This window comes from Coffea arabica, chromosome 8c (genome assembly GCF_036785885.1).
Source record: "Coffea arabica cultivar ET-39 chromosome 8c, Coffea Arabica ET-39 HiFi, whole genome shotgun sequence".
NCBI lineage: Eukaryota > Viridiplantae > Streptophyta > Magnoliopsida > Gentianales > Rubiaceae > Coffea > Coffea arabica.
The window spans coordinates 35,216,318-35,230,463 of record NC_092325.1 but is presented as its reverse complement, the minus strand read 5'-3'; the positions used below and the strand labels follow the sequence as shown (position 1 = coordinate 35,230,463).

Below are 14,146 nucleotides of genomic sequence, written 5' to 3'. Positions count from 1 at the left end.
CAAGTTTCGAGCCTCAAGATATTGGGTCGAAACTCGACTCGAATGAAAATCGAGTAGCTTGAGAGTCGGCTCGAGCTCGGTTAACCCGAGTTCAAGTCAAGCCGTTGACTGAGCTACTCGCGATCTACTCGATTATGACTCGGCTCGCGTACATCTCTAGTCACATCTACTCAGGGCACAAAGTTTATTCCAAGTCACATCTACTCAGGGCACAAAGTTTATTCCAACAATCGATATCAGTAGAGTAGAGGTGGCAAAATGGGCGGGATGGGCGGGATTTGCTTGGGTTTGAAATGGAACCGAGTCATATGGGTTTGGGTCCAACCTTACCCATATGTGTTTTGGGACTAACTTGGGCGGGATCATTTTGGGATGGGTTTAGATTCATCCCACCCAATACCCAAATTCATTTTCTACATATTTTTTTTCCTTTAATTCATTTTTTATTTTTTATATAATTTTAATATTTTTGATTTATTAAATTTCTTTAGTTTTATTAAATAAACATGCAAGTGCTTTATACTCAAGATTCCCACCAAAAATTGGATTAACAAATAAAGGAAAAGATAGATATACAGCCATATTCCAACATATATCAAGATGGCCAAGGTCCTTAGGATGTTGAATATTTATCCTCATCATTGTCCAAGGATGACAGGTCTAAACTACCTGAAATGCTGGAAATTCTTGTGGATAATGACTAGGAAGACTACTAGATTATATTCGCTGGTATGACTATAAAAATTGTTAAAGATAATTTTTGAATCTAAGACTCCGTTTGGATTGACTATTTTTTCAATAAATAAGTTTTTCAAATACAATGTTACAGTAATATACAATAACTCAAGAAACATCCCATCCATATTAGTATATCAAATATTTCAAAAAAATTTTATAGTAAAAATTTTTCATATACACGGCTACAATAAAATATTTCAAAAACACCTACCAAAAACAGCTAATCCAAACGGAGCCCTTGCCATTTGAGCCCAATGGGTACCCAAGTATTTCCCATCCTTTCCCATTCATTAATGGGTATAGTTGGGATGTGTCCCAACTTAAACCCAATACCAAATTATAATACCCATCCCGCCCAAAGTTCCTTTGGGCATGGGTAGCCCATTGGGACTTGGGACAAATTGCCAGCTCTACAGTAAAGCATGGGAAAGGGCAAATTGGTTTTGCTCCAAGTTCCTTTTTTTACTCATGTATTGTTTGGTGCGTCCAAATGAGATCTATATGTCAATGGTTGAGACTTCAACAACTTGAAATGTCCAATGTCCCTGTAGTGCATGAACTGTTTCTATGTCTTCACACAAAAATTTTCAAAAGTAAAGAGTTGTTTGGAGTAAAATTCGATAAGATTTAAAAATTTAAGATTAAATAAAATTAAGCTTAATAATGGTGATTAGGTCTCAATAGTTATTGAACTCAGAAGTCAACTTGTCCGTGCCAGTTTAATGTATTTGTGGGCGGTGTTGAAACCAGAAGTTGAGATTTGCTGGGCAAGGCAAGTAAAAATGGTACTATTTAGGGGGACACTCTTACATTTTTGTAAAAAAAAAAAATAAAAAAAAAAACTCGGGTTGAAGAAGTCCAACATTTACGAGGATATAATTGAGAACTTCTAAGATCATTGTGGGATATAAGAAAATTTTTGGAATCCTAAGCGGTGCAAAGTTTTGACTTATACAAAGACATTAACGTAAGAACTTTAACTTTTAAGGGGATTGATGTTGAAAATTTTAGCTTACTTTTTTTTTTGTGCGTGCAGGAGAGAGGCTTGAAGCAATCACAAGAAAAGTAAATAGTTTCAGCATTTTTGAAGCTTTCTCCATTTCTTCTCAATGCTGAATTTTTCAGCAGCAAATCACCGGCTAGATATCTCCTGAGCAAGTTTGATGGTTCGGGTCTCAATTCGGAGACTAATATATATAGGGGAAGGCAAGAACCATAAAACTCACTGGTGCTACTGGGGACGTTTCCTTTCTGTGTGCTGGATAGTTGTCAATCATTGAAAATCATTTGTTTCAACCCTAGCTAGTTAGGTTTGTGATGGACTGAAAAATTTTTACTAACACACAGCCCATGTGATTACAGTATCCAAGAAATACAGTATAATGCGGTAATGCATGGAAAACACGCTCTACCATACTTTTCTATGATTATTATCTGTAGAAATTGATTTAGAAAATCAATTTTCTGTGCATGTCAACTTTGCTATATTCCACATCCAAACACAGGGGTTTTTCTTGGTCACAGCTTTTGATGGACTAATTTCACTCCACAACACTTAATTTATTATCTATTCAATAGTGTCTTTGAAAACATGTTTTGCCCCGAATGAAAATAAACAGGATGAATATAGCTTTGGTCATTTCATTTTTGCTAAATAAAGGCAAAATTTGAAAACAACTACAAGATTTTGGCTTGATAATCAACCTTTGGTACGGCCTTGAAAATGGGGTTCATGAGTGGAAACAATAATTAATCTTGAGGTTGCTGAAGAAGTTTTGCTCTAATTGTTCAGATTGAGGCCCTAGATTTGAAGGTTCTAGATTTAAATCTCTTTTCTTCGTTCTCGTTTCTTAAATCCCATTTCTTTCCTATTTAAAAAATAAAAAATTTTAATTAATCTTGTCGCAGAAAACGTCAATTCAAAAACCATAATGATGGTAATTTAAATTAATAGCGGGGAAAATTAACAAATAAGTGGACCAGTTATGCCACATTGCGGTGTAGTACCAATTCACGAACTACATATAGTACTTTTTGTATAGATTTTTACATGCAAGATTAATACCATCAACGGAAATTCGCAAAAATTGATAGATTTATCCACACAAAAAAAAGGTTCTTTCATTATGGTCCTCTCAGGAGGTACCCTCACTGATACCATGTGGTATATAATCAACAGCATGAACAGTGGCGGAGCTAGGAATTAACTTTGAGGGGGGAGTCTACGGCAATGAAAGTAAAATATATTTACAAAAAAAATAATGTGAACATATATACCACAAGATTAGAAACAACTTTATATAAAATAAAAATTACTTATACGTTTCACAGATACAAAAATATCATCATATTTACAAATCTATTTGACTGTGTGGGACATATGATCTAAATCCACTAGTTGTGAAGGCCATTGATCCAAAACGGTCCGTTGGCTTGGAAAAAAGTGACCAAGGAAGACAAAAGGCAACATTCTTTGTTGGAGAAAATTCCAACCAATCTGGAAACAATTTATACTAAGAGAAAAGGAAACGTCAGCCCTTCTTGTCAACAACCATTGATTCAATCGGAAGCTCAGGTTGGTATGGCCCAAACTTAATATATGCTCTCCGTACCTCATCCCTTTGAAGCTCTAGATATTCCCAAATGGATTTTCGCTTTCCAGGATCACGTTCTATGGATGAAATATCAACCTCTAATGATTCAGCTCTACAAAATTTCTTTGTTTGATGCTTAGGAGAAGAATCACAAAGAGGACAAGGAGTTTCACCACTTCCACTTGGTTCTAGACGTCTTTTCTTGAAAAAAGAATCAATTGTCCTGTTGGCCATTACCACTATATTTGCAACAAAACAACAACCTGTAATCGAAATAAAATTGATTGAGAAATGCTGGTTATGGCCTATAGAGATGGGAATTTGACCAATGCAAAAGACTGATTTCCCTAATTCCCTTACAAATTTTGGCCATTCAGCCTGACTGAAAAGCCCGGCCATCACCCAAAGAAGCCAACAGGATCCTCAAAATAAAATTAGTATGAAAATTGGAAAAGGAAACCAGTCTCAGAATCAACTAAAATAAATGCTTATCACCCTAATTCAGAAGACCAAGTACGAAAAACAATACAAGTCCCTCTTGAGCAATTCATCAAATAACTGGCGGGCAAACTTTTTACACCCACATTTCACTAAATAAATGCAATGTCAAGCTAACCTGGTAAATGGTAATAGCTACAATAGTCTGAAATGGTATTGATGATCAGTGTTAGTTTATCTGGCATTGCAATTTACAGGTCAATTTAAGCAACCAATGTCTAATTCATTAACCTGCTCTGATGATACAATAATATGAAACAACCCCTTTACTTCCTGGAAAAAAAAAAAAAAGACACGTTCAGCAAATGCTAAAAGAAAAATTACCTAGACCATGCAAAATGCAATGGTACAATCCTTAGCCATGTGCGGGGGTAGGTCTTCACAGGAGAAAGTTCTTCAAGCCTTTAATGGTCTCTACTTGATGAGAAGTCATAACTTTGTGAGCTCACAAGGATCAATTCCAGTAATTAATGATGTATCGTTTGAGCAGATTTGATACATCTCTGCGGAACAAGGTGAGAAGATTTTGACGTTTCTACCTTCTAGGAAGAAGAACTGTAGCAGAGTCAATTGCCAGGTTAACTGGCTATCTTTTCTTTGCACTTGTATGAAGTCCGTTAAGAAAAGTGGCAATTCTCTGTTATTTGGACCAAGTCCAAATAACTTTCAAACATTATTGTTTGGGCCCTTGGGGGGGCAAAGTGAATTTTTTTATCAATTTTTGGGAGGGCAAAACATAATAATAAAAATTTTTTTACTTAGAAATTTTTTTTTAACAATTGGAGGGGGGCAGTTGCCCCCCTGCCCCCCCTTCCCTCCGCCCCTGAGCATGAAAGAATCATTTAAAATCTAGCAAAGCATCACCACTCAGCACTTTGCCGATGCTAGTGTCAGTGCCACTAGCTGGCTGCTCCATCAACCGCCTCCATTTTTGTTTCCTCCTCCTCCCTCTTTCCTCTTCTTGTTCCCCTCTACCCGATCACATAATACCTTCGCTGGCGGAGGTGTTGGCAATGGCGGCTGGTAGCGGGAAGGGAGGAGGAAGAGCAGTGGTGAGGTGGGGAAGAAAAAGAGGAGAGAAAAGAAAGGGAAAAAGAAAAAGAAAAATTTTTTACATAACTCAAAAAAATTTTCTATAAATTCTACGGCAACATACATCAAAATTTAATTTTTCTTATAGGGTTAATAACATATACCTCTCTTAAGTTTCAACCAAATTACAAGTCAATCCTTCAGCTTAAGTTCTAAGCTACCCATCAAAGGCCTAGCACTCTTCTTCCAGTTTTATCCTCTCCAAATCAATATTTTGAAATTCAGACCGTTAATTGAAACGATGAAGTGACCGGATCTAGGTTTAACCGGTCGGACTAGTTCAATTCCAACTCTGTTTGGATTGGCCCTTTTTTCAAATACAAGTTTTTCAAATACAGTACTACAGTAATATGTAACAACTCAAAAAACATCTCATCCATACAATATACTCCCTCCGTCCCACTTTGATAGTCCCGTTTTCCTTTTTTGTCTGTCCCAAATTGCAGTCCACTTTCCAATTGAAGAATGTAGTTGTATTTTCATTTTCCTAAAATACCCTTATTCAATACAAGTTGTTGTTGCTATAAACCTACCCCATTTAATGAGAGTTGATTCTTTTTTTACCATCAATTCAAGTTCCCATAAAGTTGTACTCTATTTAATGTGAGGGTATTTTAGGAAAATAGCAATCTAAATTTACTTTTCCAACAAAGTTAACTACTTTTTCTTAAACTGTGTGAAAAAAGAAACAGGACTATCAAAGTGGGACGGAGGGAGTATCAAAATTTTCAAAAAAAATTATACATTACTACAGTGAAATTTTTCAAAAACACCCCAAAAAATAGCTAATCCAAACGGAAAGTAATCCCATAGATATAACATGATAAACAACTAGTGAACATTGTGAGTTACTACCACTACCAGCATCCATCCTAAAATGAGGTATTTAAATACAATTAGTCAAACAAATAAATTAATAAAATGGTTAGTTCCAAATTGAGCAAAATGTAATTAATACATTGACAAAAACCTACTGTCTTCATATTAGTCAATCAAATTAGCAAGTTTATATTGGGTAGGAAAAACGATGCTGAAAATGGAATTCAACAATTTGAGCAAAAATTTAGTGAATTGAGAACTAGCAAGGTCATGAAATTGGACTTCACCAACTAATTAACAACAAGGTCATGAAATTGGTCTTCACCACTATGAAGGGAATTGATAACTAGAAAAGTGATCCATGAAATATCTATATTGATGCTTAGGACATATATACATAAATATATAGAGGCTTTGTATATCACCAAAACAAGAAAGAAATAGGATAAGACTGCAACTATGAATCCATGACATCTTCCGGAAACCACTCCAATTTCATTTTCTAAACAATTCAAGTGCCGCCTATGAACTCCAAGCTATCTAACCGTATCATTACAACATTTAACAAAATGAGTCCCTCGCAAGCAATTCATCAAACAACTGGTAAGCGGACTTGAGACATCCACATTTCACTAAATAAATGCAATGTTTCTAGCCAGAGACCCAACAAAGACATTGTCAATTATTGAAGTTTCGTAAGAAATATAGTAAAATTTGGATTTTTTTTCTTCTAAGGTTTATACGACAATAGTGGACATATTTTAAAATCAACTCAAAATATTTAATTTAACCCATAATTCTAAGTTAAATAGAAAAAATACGGACCAAAAAAAACATGTACACACCAAGTAACTAACAAAGAGCAAAGAAAAAAAGGAGAGAAACGTAAAGCTAACCTAGTAATAGCTTGAAATTTCAGAGCTAACTAGCTAACTGCTAAGCTGTGCGCTTCAACTTTTGCAAGAATACATGGAGAAAAAAATATGGTTAGAAGTTAGAATTCTCTGCCATTGAGTAATGAGATTGTATTTTTGAAATAAAAACAAAGAAAATTGGAGATCCAAGAAGGGAATTAAAGTTGGGATTTTTGTCTTAAGAAGGAAACAAAAAGATAGGAGTACAAAGACTAAAGAGAGGAGAAGGCTGCGATTGTGGAATGTGGAGTTAGTCTTAGGTTAGTTAGACTAGATAGTTAATCGAAATAAGAAATCAAATGTTTTAAAAATAAAAAATCGCAGTTCTTGGTTTGATATGGTTTGAAAGAATTGACCAGTTTTTTTCCAGTTTTGACCGGTTCTTGTCAACCCAAGCTATGAACTGGATCAGAGACATAACCAGTTTGCGGTTCGATCGATTGAACCAGTCAATCCGATCTGATTTTTAAAAACATTGTGAACCCCTCACTCAGATGTCAAGAGCAATTAGATTCAAAAAGTATCACAGCAAAATTTTTGAATTGTGATCAGGTTTCTTATGAAATCAAATTGAAATCAGCAAGTGCAATTACCTGTCAAGAGATGGTGTCAAAAATTTCCATGCATCTATGCATACTTTGCTTGAAAGGAGAGAGACTGCATCCATTCGGTCTAGGAGGAAGAGAATGGTGAGGGAGGGAATAGCAAGATGAAAGTTTGCAGTGAGTTTCTTGGCAGCCGGGTGAAGTAGTGATTGATGCTTTTGCAGCTAGTTGCATGGTTGCTTATTTCTTCCGTCTTCCGTTTATATGTTTGATAATTTTTTTTCTTTTGTTTTTCGTTTTTTTTGTTACTGTATCTCTTTATCATTTAACTCAGAATTTCCTTTTTCCCTTTGTCTCTTTCTGTATTATTTTTGTTTCCTAGTTACTGACTCTAGATTCTTTAATTTTTGCAAGTATATTTATCTTTTCAAAGGTTGTCAACTCTTTTAGTTAAATTCACTAAAACAACTCTTTGTTAGTCTTTTTTTAAAAAAAAATTAAATGGAACCTTTTTATATTTATTTTTTCCAGAATGAAAATTCTTTTGTACTCTTGTGAAAATGTTTATCTTAGAGCCTCATACAAAAAGATGGAAAAATTGTTCTGTTAAATCAGATCTTAAGTTTGCTTCCTTTTCCCCCCCTTTTTTAGGTGTTTGAAATTGCTTTCTTATTAAATACTTATTTCTATTTTTCAGATTGACTATTAAAAAATTATGGTGAATTTTTTTCTATTTTAATCCATACCCGATCCATGAATAATATCGTGAAAAATAGATACCAATTTTTGACTGCTACAATTGAACTCGAAATTGAGCTCAAATAGTATTTGAGTCGAGGTTGAACTCTAAAAAAAAAATAGTACGTGATGAGGTCGAACACGCCCCTGGTATAGAAACCCTCTGGTTTAGGCAATTATTTAATGAAGTCATGGCAAGTGATTCTCATTTGTGTATATAGACTGCGAGGGCCAAACGTAAGTTTGTGGCTGAGGGCTTGACAACTTTGGTTGATGTTGGGGGTGGCATAAGCAAAATTGCTAAGGCCAATGCCCAAACCTTTCCTAGCATCAACTGCACTGTGTTTGATCCCCCACATATAATTGCTAATCAAGAAGGAGCTGAGAACTTGGACTTCGTTGCTGGAGATTTGTTTGAAAGTGTACCCCATGCCAATGCAATCTTACTCTAGGTAATAAAAGACACTCTTCTAGGGGATTTTAAGATTTTCTGCATCCCTTTTTGCTATTCTCTTCGGAACTGTTTTGGTTGCATGATCTCGAACTAGTATATATCCAAGATGGTAACGTGTGATTTTTGTGGTATGAACAGTAGATCCTCCATGATAGGAGTGATCAAGACTGAAAATTCAAAAGAACTGCAGAAAGGTCATTCCAGAGAAAGACTGGTGGTAAAGTGATCATTATAGATAGTCTAATGGAAAGCCAGATACAAGATAAAGTACAACTTCAAACACAGATCGACATGGACATGCAGATGCTGATCACGTTCGGTCCTGCTACAGAAAGAACTGAGAAGGAATGGGAAAACTCTTTGTGGATGCTGGATTTAAGCTACCAAGTATATCCAGTCTGGGTGCAAGGTGTCTGGTTGAGGTTTATCCTCAGATAGAGGAACACTTGCTACTGTGAATGAATGATTAATTGTCGGTTTTACTTTTTTTTTTTTTTGGCTGAGTTACAAATCTCGGCATTTTCTGAAATTGTTTTTTTTTTTTATAGAAAAAAAGTTTGGATGGATATTCACATGTTTTCAAGACCAGAGTTCGGTCATAGAGATTTCTTATAAATCGCTCGTTAATACAATCTTTATATCTTTATATCGGCAACAGGATTTGAACACGCAATTTTTTAGTAGGAAGTAACCTAAGCTGACAAACTGAGCAAGCTTGTGTTGGCTGAAATTCAAAGATAGACCGTGATGACCCTAGTTAGCACTTAGCATCCCCACCTCGGAGCCCACTGTCTAATAGATGTCTGGGACCGCTACATCAATTCTGAAATTCATCATCACGGACGTTTCCACCCAGCCCTACATGGTCTCATTTATTGTCTTCGCATGCAATTGCAATGCAATGCGTTGTACGTGTGCCCATCTCTCTTTCTTTGGCTTCCTCTCTAACACATCCTACACTGATCCACACAATCTTTTTCTCTGTGAAATTAATTGGGTGGTTGGCTGTGAAGCTTTGATAAGAATTGAGAGATGGGATATTTAAGATGAACGCATAAATGCTTCAACAATGCTTGTAGTTACCAGCTGCCTTCCCGGCAGCTACTACTTCTTCTTCATTTACTCCTGAAAATTGACCCAGTTTTTTTTTTTTAAAACAGTTTACCTCTTTACTATTTCTATGACTGCGTGAAGGATAGTTATACTTCCGCACATTTCTTCAAATGTTTCTCTCTTTCTCTTTCTCGAGTCAGTGATTAATTGCCATCTGATAATTAATTGGCTGTGGTTCTTTGTGGTTTTCCTTTTGCATTTACGTTTACTCTGGCTCTGGGGGTACCGTGAGTCGTTTGGAAGATCTACAAGAGATGAAATTAAGGCAATAATTATGGAGAAATTAGACACACAAATTGAGACCCGAGAACACAAACTCACATCTGGTCTTGCCACAAAGTGGAGTTTGACATTGGGCATCATTAGTGCCACAAAATTATGGTGTTCGTTTGCTTGAGCCTTTAAGTCAAGCTAACGATTATGTTTTTCCCCCTCTTTAGTGCAATCCTTTTTCTTGCATGTAGAAAGACTTGATTTTGAATGTACTGTTGTTAACATTGGTTGGAGTATGATCCGTATGCTATTGTTACGAATCACTGCCAGAAACTTTGAGTGAAAGTCCACTGATCTATTATATTCTATTCTCAATGTCTGTTTTTTTGTTTTTTTTTTTTTTTTTTTTTTTTGTAGCTGTTCAATCTAAAATTCATAATTCATACGGGGTTGTGTAAGGCAGTGCATTTTTACATGCCTTAACAAAGTTTAGAATATTATGGGTGATTTAAACTTATTGCAAGTTGATAAGAATTGTTAGGTTTTTTAGTTATTGTTCTATTTAAGAATTTGATCTTTCTCCTAAAATACAAAACTATTTTCTTAAGGTTTCAGGCTTAAACAGATACAGTTTTTGGGACCAGGAAGCAGAGAAAATGCAAAGAATTTTTATCAATCACTTCAAAAGTAATCTTTTAGCTGGAGTTAGCTTTCATGTACAAGAGGTACTTCCATTATGCTTCTTGGCAGATCTGAGCTATGTACAACAAAGATACTGGAACCTTGAGAAGCAAAATGGAGTTTTGCTCTTGAATTCTTGCTACTTTTTTTATTCTTTCTTTATAATATGGCAGCCAATTAATAGTCATTATTTACATCAACAATCACTCACTACAATATACACAAATTTTAGTGATGATTTATTTAAATCTTTCAGCACCAATACATTGTTCCAATGGAGCTTAATAATCTTGATCTTTAAACTACAAAGCAAAGGCCAGAGATGGTTGCAGGATTTCTTGTTGATGAATGTAACTTGAATTGTACAGCTTATTTACTTTTCACAAGTAATAATTTGCATTAAACATTAGTATAAATTGCTTTTGATTATTTGTATTACTGTCCTATTGGCTTTAGTGTTATTTCTTTTTTTCAAACCAACTTTCTTATATCCGTAACTTTATACCTAAATCAATCCATTGCTTAATTGAGACACCGCTGCAGTACTTTCACAATGAAAACATTTGAACTTTTATTGAAAACACACAACTACGGCAGGTCTTGGGCACAACTGCTCATGGCAATCTGCCAACTCCCCTCCCCACCGCGCATTTGCGTGGTGATCCCCTCCTAGTTTTTGTGGAGACGACAAGAGGGTATGGAAAGAAGAAACATGCTCTTTGTTTACCCCTTGATATCCTTTTTGGATCCATCACTTTTCTAGTTTGTGAATCCCAATCTCCTAAAGCTCAAAGAATGTGTCCAGAAATAAAGATAGAATGGAAATCTATCCCATTTAAACTTCCAAACAACACTATTCAGTGGCATTCTGTCTCACTTTTGCCTTTTCCAAGATAAAGGTTCAAATCAACAGCATTTCCTTACCCCCAAGTGTGAGATTTGGCTTTTAACAAAAATTAAGGGAAAAAAAAAAAGTCTACAAAAAGTAGAGTAAAAGTAGGCAATTTTTGAAAGAGATTTCAATCTCTGAAAAACTGAAACCAGTAGTAAGTATAGAAGTGGTAAATTGAGGTACACATTGGCAAAACATATCCAAGATTTGGTGGAGAAACAAAGATAATTCATATATATATATATATATATATATATATTAACATGACACATAAAATTACTTTAATTTAACTCTACATCATATTGGTTCCTCACTGTGAGTGGCATCAAATTGATTTGTTTCTAAATATATACAAGAGAAAAACCATTGTTATACAAATTACTAATTTGTGGCCCAAACAAAAAAGGGAAACAAAAACAATAAGAATTCAAATAGCTTTCCTCTCGAGTTTAGACTACATGTTTAATTTAATTTAGTATTTGGGATTCAACAGAAAAAAGAGTCATTTTGTGGTAACAGCCCTGATCAACCCTCCTCCATCCGCCAAAATGCTGAAGGATGATGTTTGATGGCTAACAGCCCCAAATCCACTAGGCCAAATTTTGTCTGGGTCTCATAAATGACAGGTAGACTGGGCCGACTGCTTTCCAATAATTTACGAAGGACTGGTCCAAAAATTCTTCTGAAAACGATGGACTGGTCCCAAAATTCTAAGGAAGATTGGGTTTGTTTGCATATCATTTTTTTTGTAAAAATATTACTCCCTCCGTCCCATTGAAAATGTCATGCTTTCCTTTTTGGTCTGTCCCAAAATTAATGTCATTTGCTATAATTAGCAATAAAACTTTCCCTCATTTCCATCTCATGCCCTTAAATATACCAGATTCTTTGATGGGTCCCATAAAACTACAAGAGTTGCTCTAATATGCGTGAGTCTCACCGCAAATGCAAACAATGGCCGTGCAAGCTACTTTCTCAAAAAAATGACTGGACACATTTGTAAAGTATGGGTCCCACACATCTTGTCATCCCTGCTTTTTCTTTCTGCCACTCAATGGAGTAATGCACGGAAGGGGTAGCGCTGGAACTTAGACCAAAATGCGACACTGTTGAAAAGAACCTCAAGACCCGAAGTGCGACATTCATTTCGGGACGAAGGGAGCATATGATTACATCATAAGCATATTTCTCCAATACCTTTTTTAAATCCTTCTAATAATTATTTTATTTCATATACATCATATCACAAAAAGTGTTATAATATTTTTAAAAATATTTATTCCAAATACTCTCCGATCCAAACACATTCAATAATTTTGGATGGACCCGGAAGCACAATAATTTTGAATGGACTGATCCTACAATTCTGTGGAAGCACAATAAGCAGAATACTTGCAACCAGTAGCATGATAGACTCTCACTCTTTGGCCTTCTCACAGTCTATATAAGAGCCTAGGTATAAGTCCAAGCCATTTCAAATCAAAGGCAAACTTTTGGAAGACAAAGAGAAGGAATCATGGCAGTCAACAAGATTGGTGCAATGGCTATTCTTTTTTGTGGTATGTTCAATTTTATTCTTTGGCATACGAGTTAAACCTGTTGGGGCAGTTTCAAAAATAAAAAGAGAACTATTCATCCTATCTATATATATATATATATATATATATATATATATATATATATATATATATATCCAAAAATGAAAACTATCCATCCCATCTCTCAATTGATTTGCACATGATTTTGGTACTGAAAACAGGGATGATCCTTCTGGGAGCAAATGTGGAGGTCACGGCTGTCAGGCCTGGGCCCGACCAGATTTGCCCACTCTATTGCATAATTGGGATCGAGTACGTGGAGTGTGATGGAGAGAAGATCTACACAGACTGCACCAATTGCTGCTTCGCGAACGGCTGCACTCTTCACTTTACTGATGGAACTGAAGAGTATTGTATTTGGCCGGCTCAGCAAGAATTGGGGTTTGGTAAAGGAGTTTACAAGATATAGTACGCTAAAGGAGTACTAAATAATGGGTATAATATATGACCTTTCTAGTATGTATTTCGGTTTCCGCGATGGTGGGATATAACTATGCCAAGTACTATATAAGTGATTCATGAGATAGTGAATCATATTCAAGAAAATGAAAGTATATAGATGAGTACTTTTTCTACAAGAAACAGTATGCAATACATAGCCAAATTCATGATGCATTACCTGAATTGATTGATTACGTACATAATTCTCCCAATGGGACGAGGGAAACAGCAAGAGAGAGGGAAAGAAGAGTGCTAAAAGTGGATGTACGGGTTCTCCAATTTGATGTAATTCTTACAATATTTGTTATAAACTAACATAATTTCAGGATAATTGAAAATTTCCAACTCATACAATTGAATTAAAGACAATTATAATAAATTGTATGAATTTACACCGAATATTATAAAATATTATATCAACCAAGCTAAATTGGAAAAAAAAAAACTCAACTTGAGAAACCATTTTGGATAAAAGTTTCAAGAACTTAATCACTCTGACCAATTCGTCAAGGCAAAAAGAAATATCCTTTCGTATTGGTTACGTTTTCTAAATGAAAATCAAAAAACATTTTTGGATCTAAGGAGATTTTACCAGTGTTTTGAAAACCGGACCGGACCGGCCGGTTCGACCGGTTGAACCGCGAACCGGCCATGGCTCCGGTCCGATTCAATGCCAGATTTGACTTTGTCAAGAAACCGGTCAAAAATCGGTCGGACCGCGAAACCGCTGAACCGGATGTGAACCGGTTATTTCCGGTTTTTGAGTTTTCCTTCTTTTTTTTTTTTTTTTTTTTTTGCAAAATGTAGTTACCAAGA

The 14,146-nt window shown here is 35.4% G+C and overlaps 2 long non-coding RNA genes across 2 annotated transcripts; one reads left to right on the top strand and one right to left on the bottom strand.

The window, feature by feature from the left end:
- Positions 1-2,984: 2,984 nt before the first annotated feature.
- Positions 2,985-7,237, bottom strand: LOC113706851 (uncharacterized). Its single transcript, XR_003452115.2, has 2 exons — positions 4,155-7,237; positions 2,985-3,595 (listed from the first exon to the last, which is right to left on the bottom strand). It is a non-coding gene; the product is annotated as an uncharacterized lncRNA (long non-coding RNA).
- Positions 7,238-12,706: 5,469 nt separating this feature from the next.
- On the top strand, positions 12,707-13,504 carry LOC140004298 (uncharacterized). Its single transcript, XR_003452111.2, has 2 exons — positions 12,707-12,850; positions 13,051-13,504. It is a non-coding gene; the product is annotated as an uncharacterized lncRNA (long non-coding RNA).
- Positions 13,505-14,146: the final 642 nt, after the last annotated feature.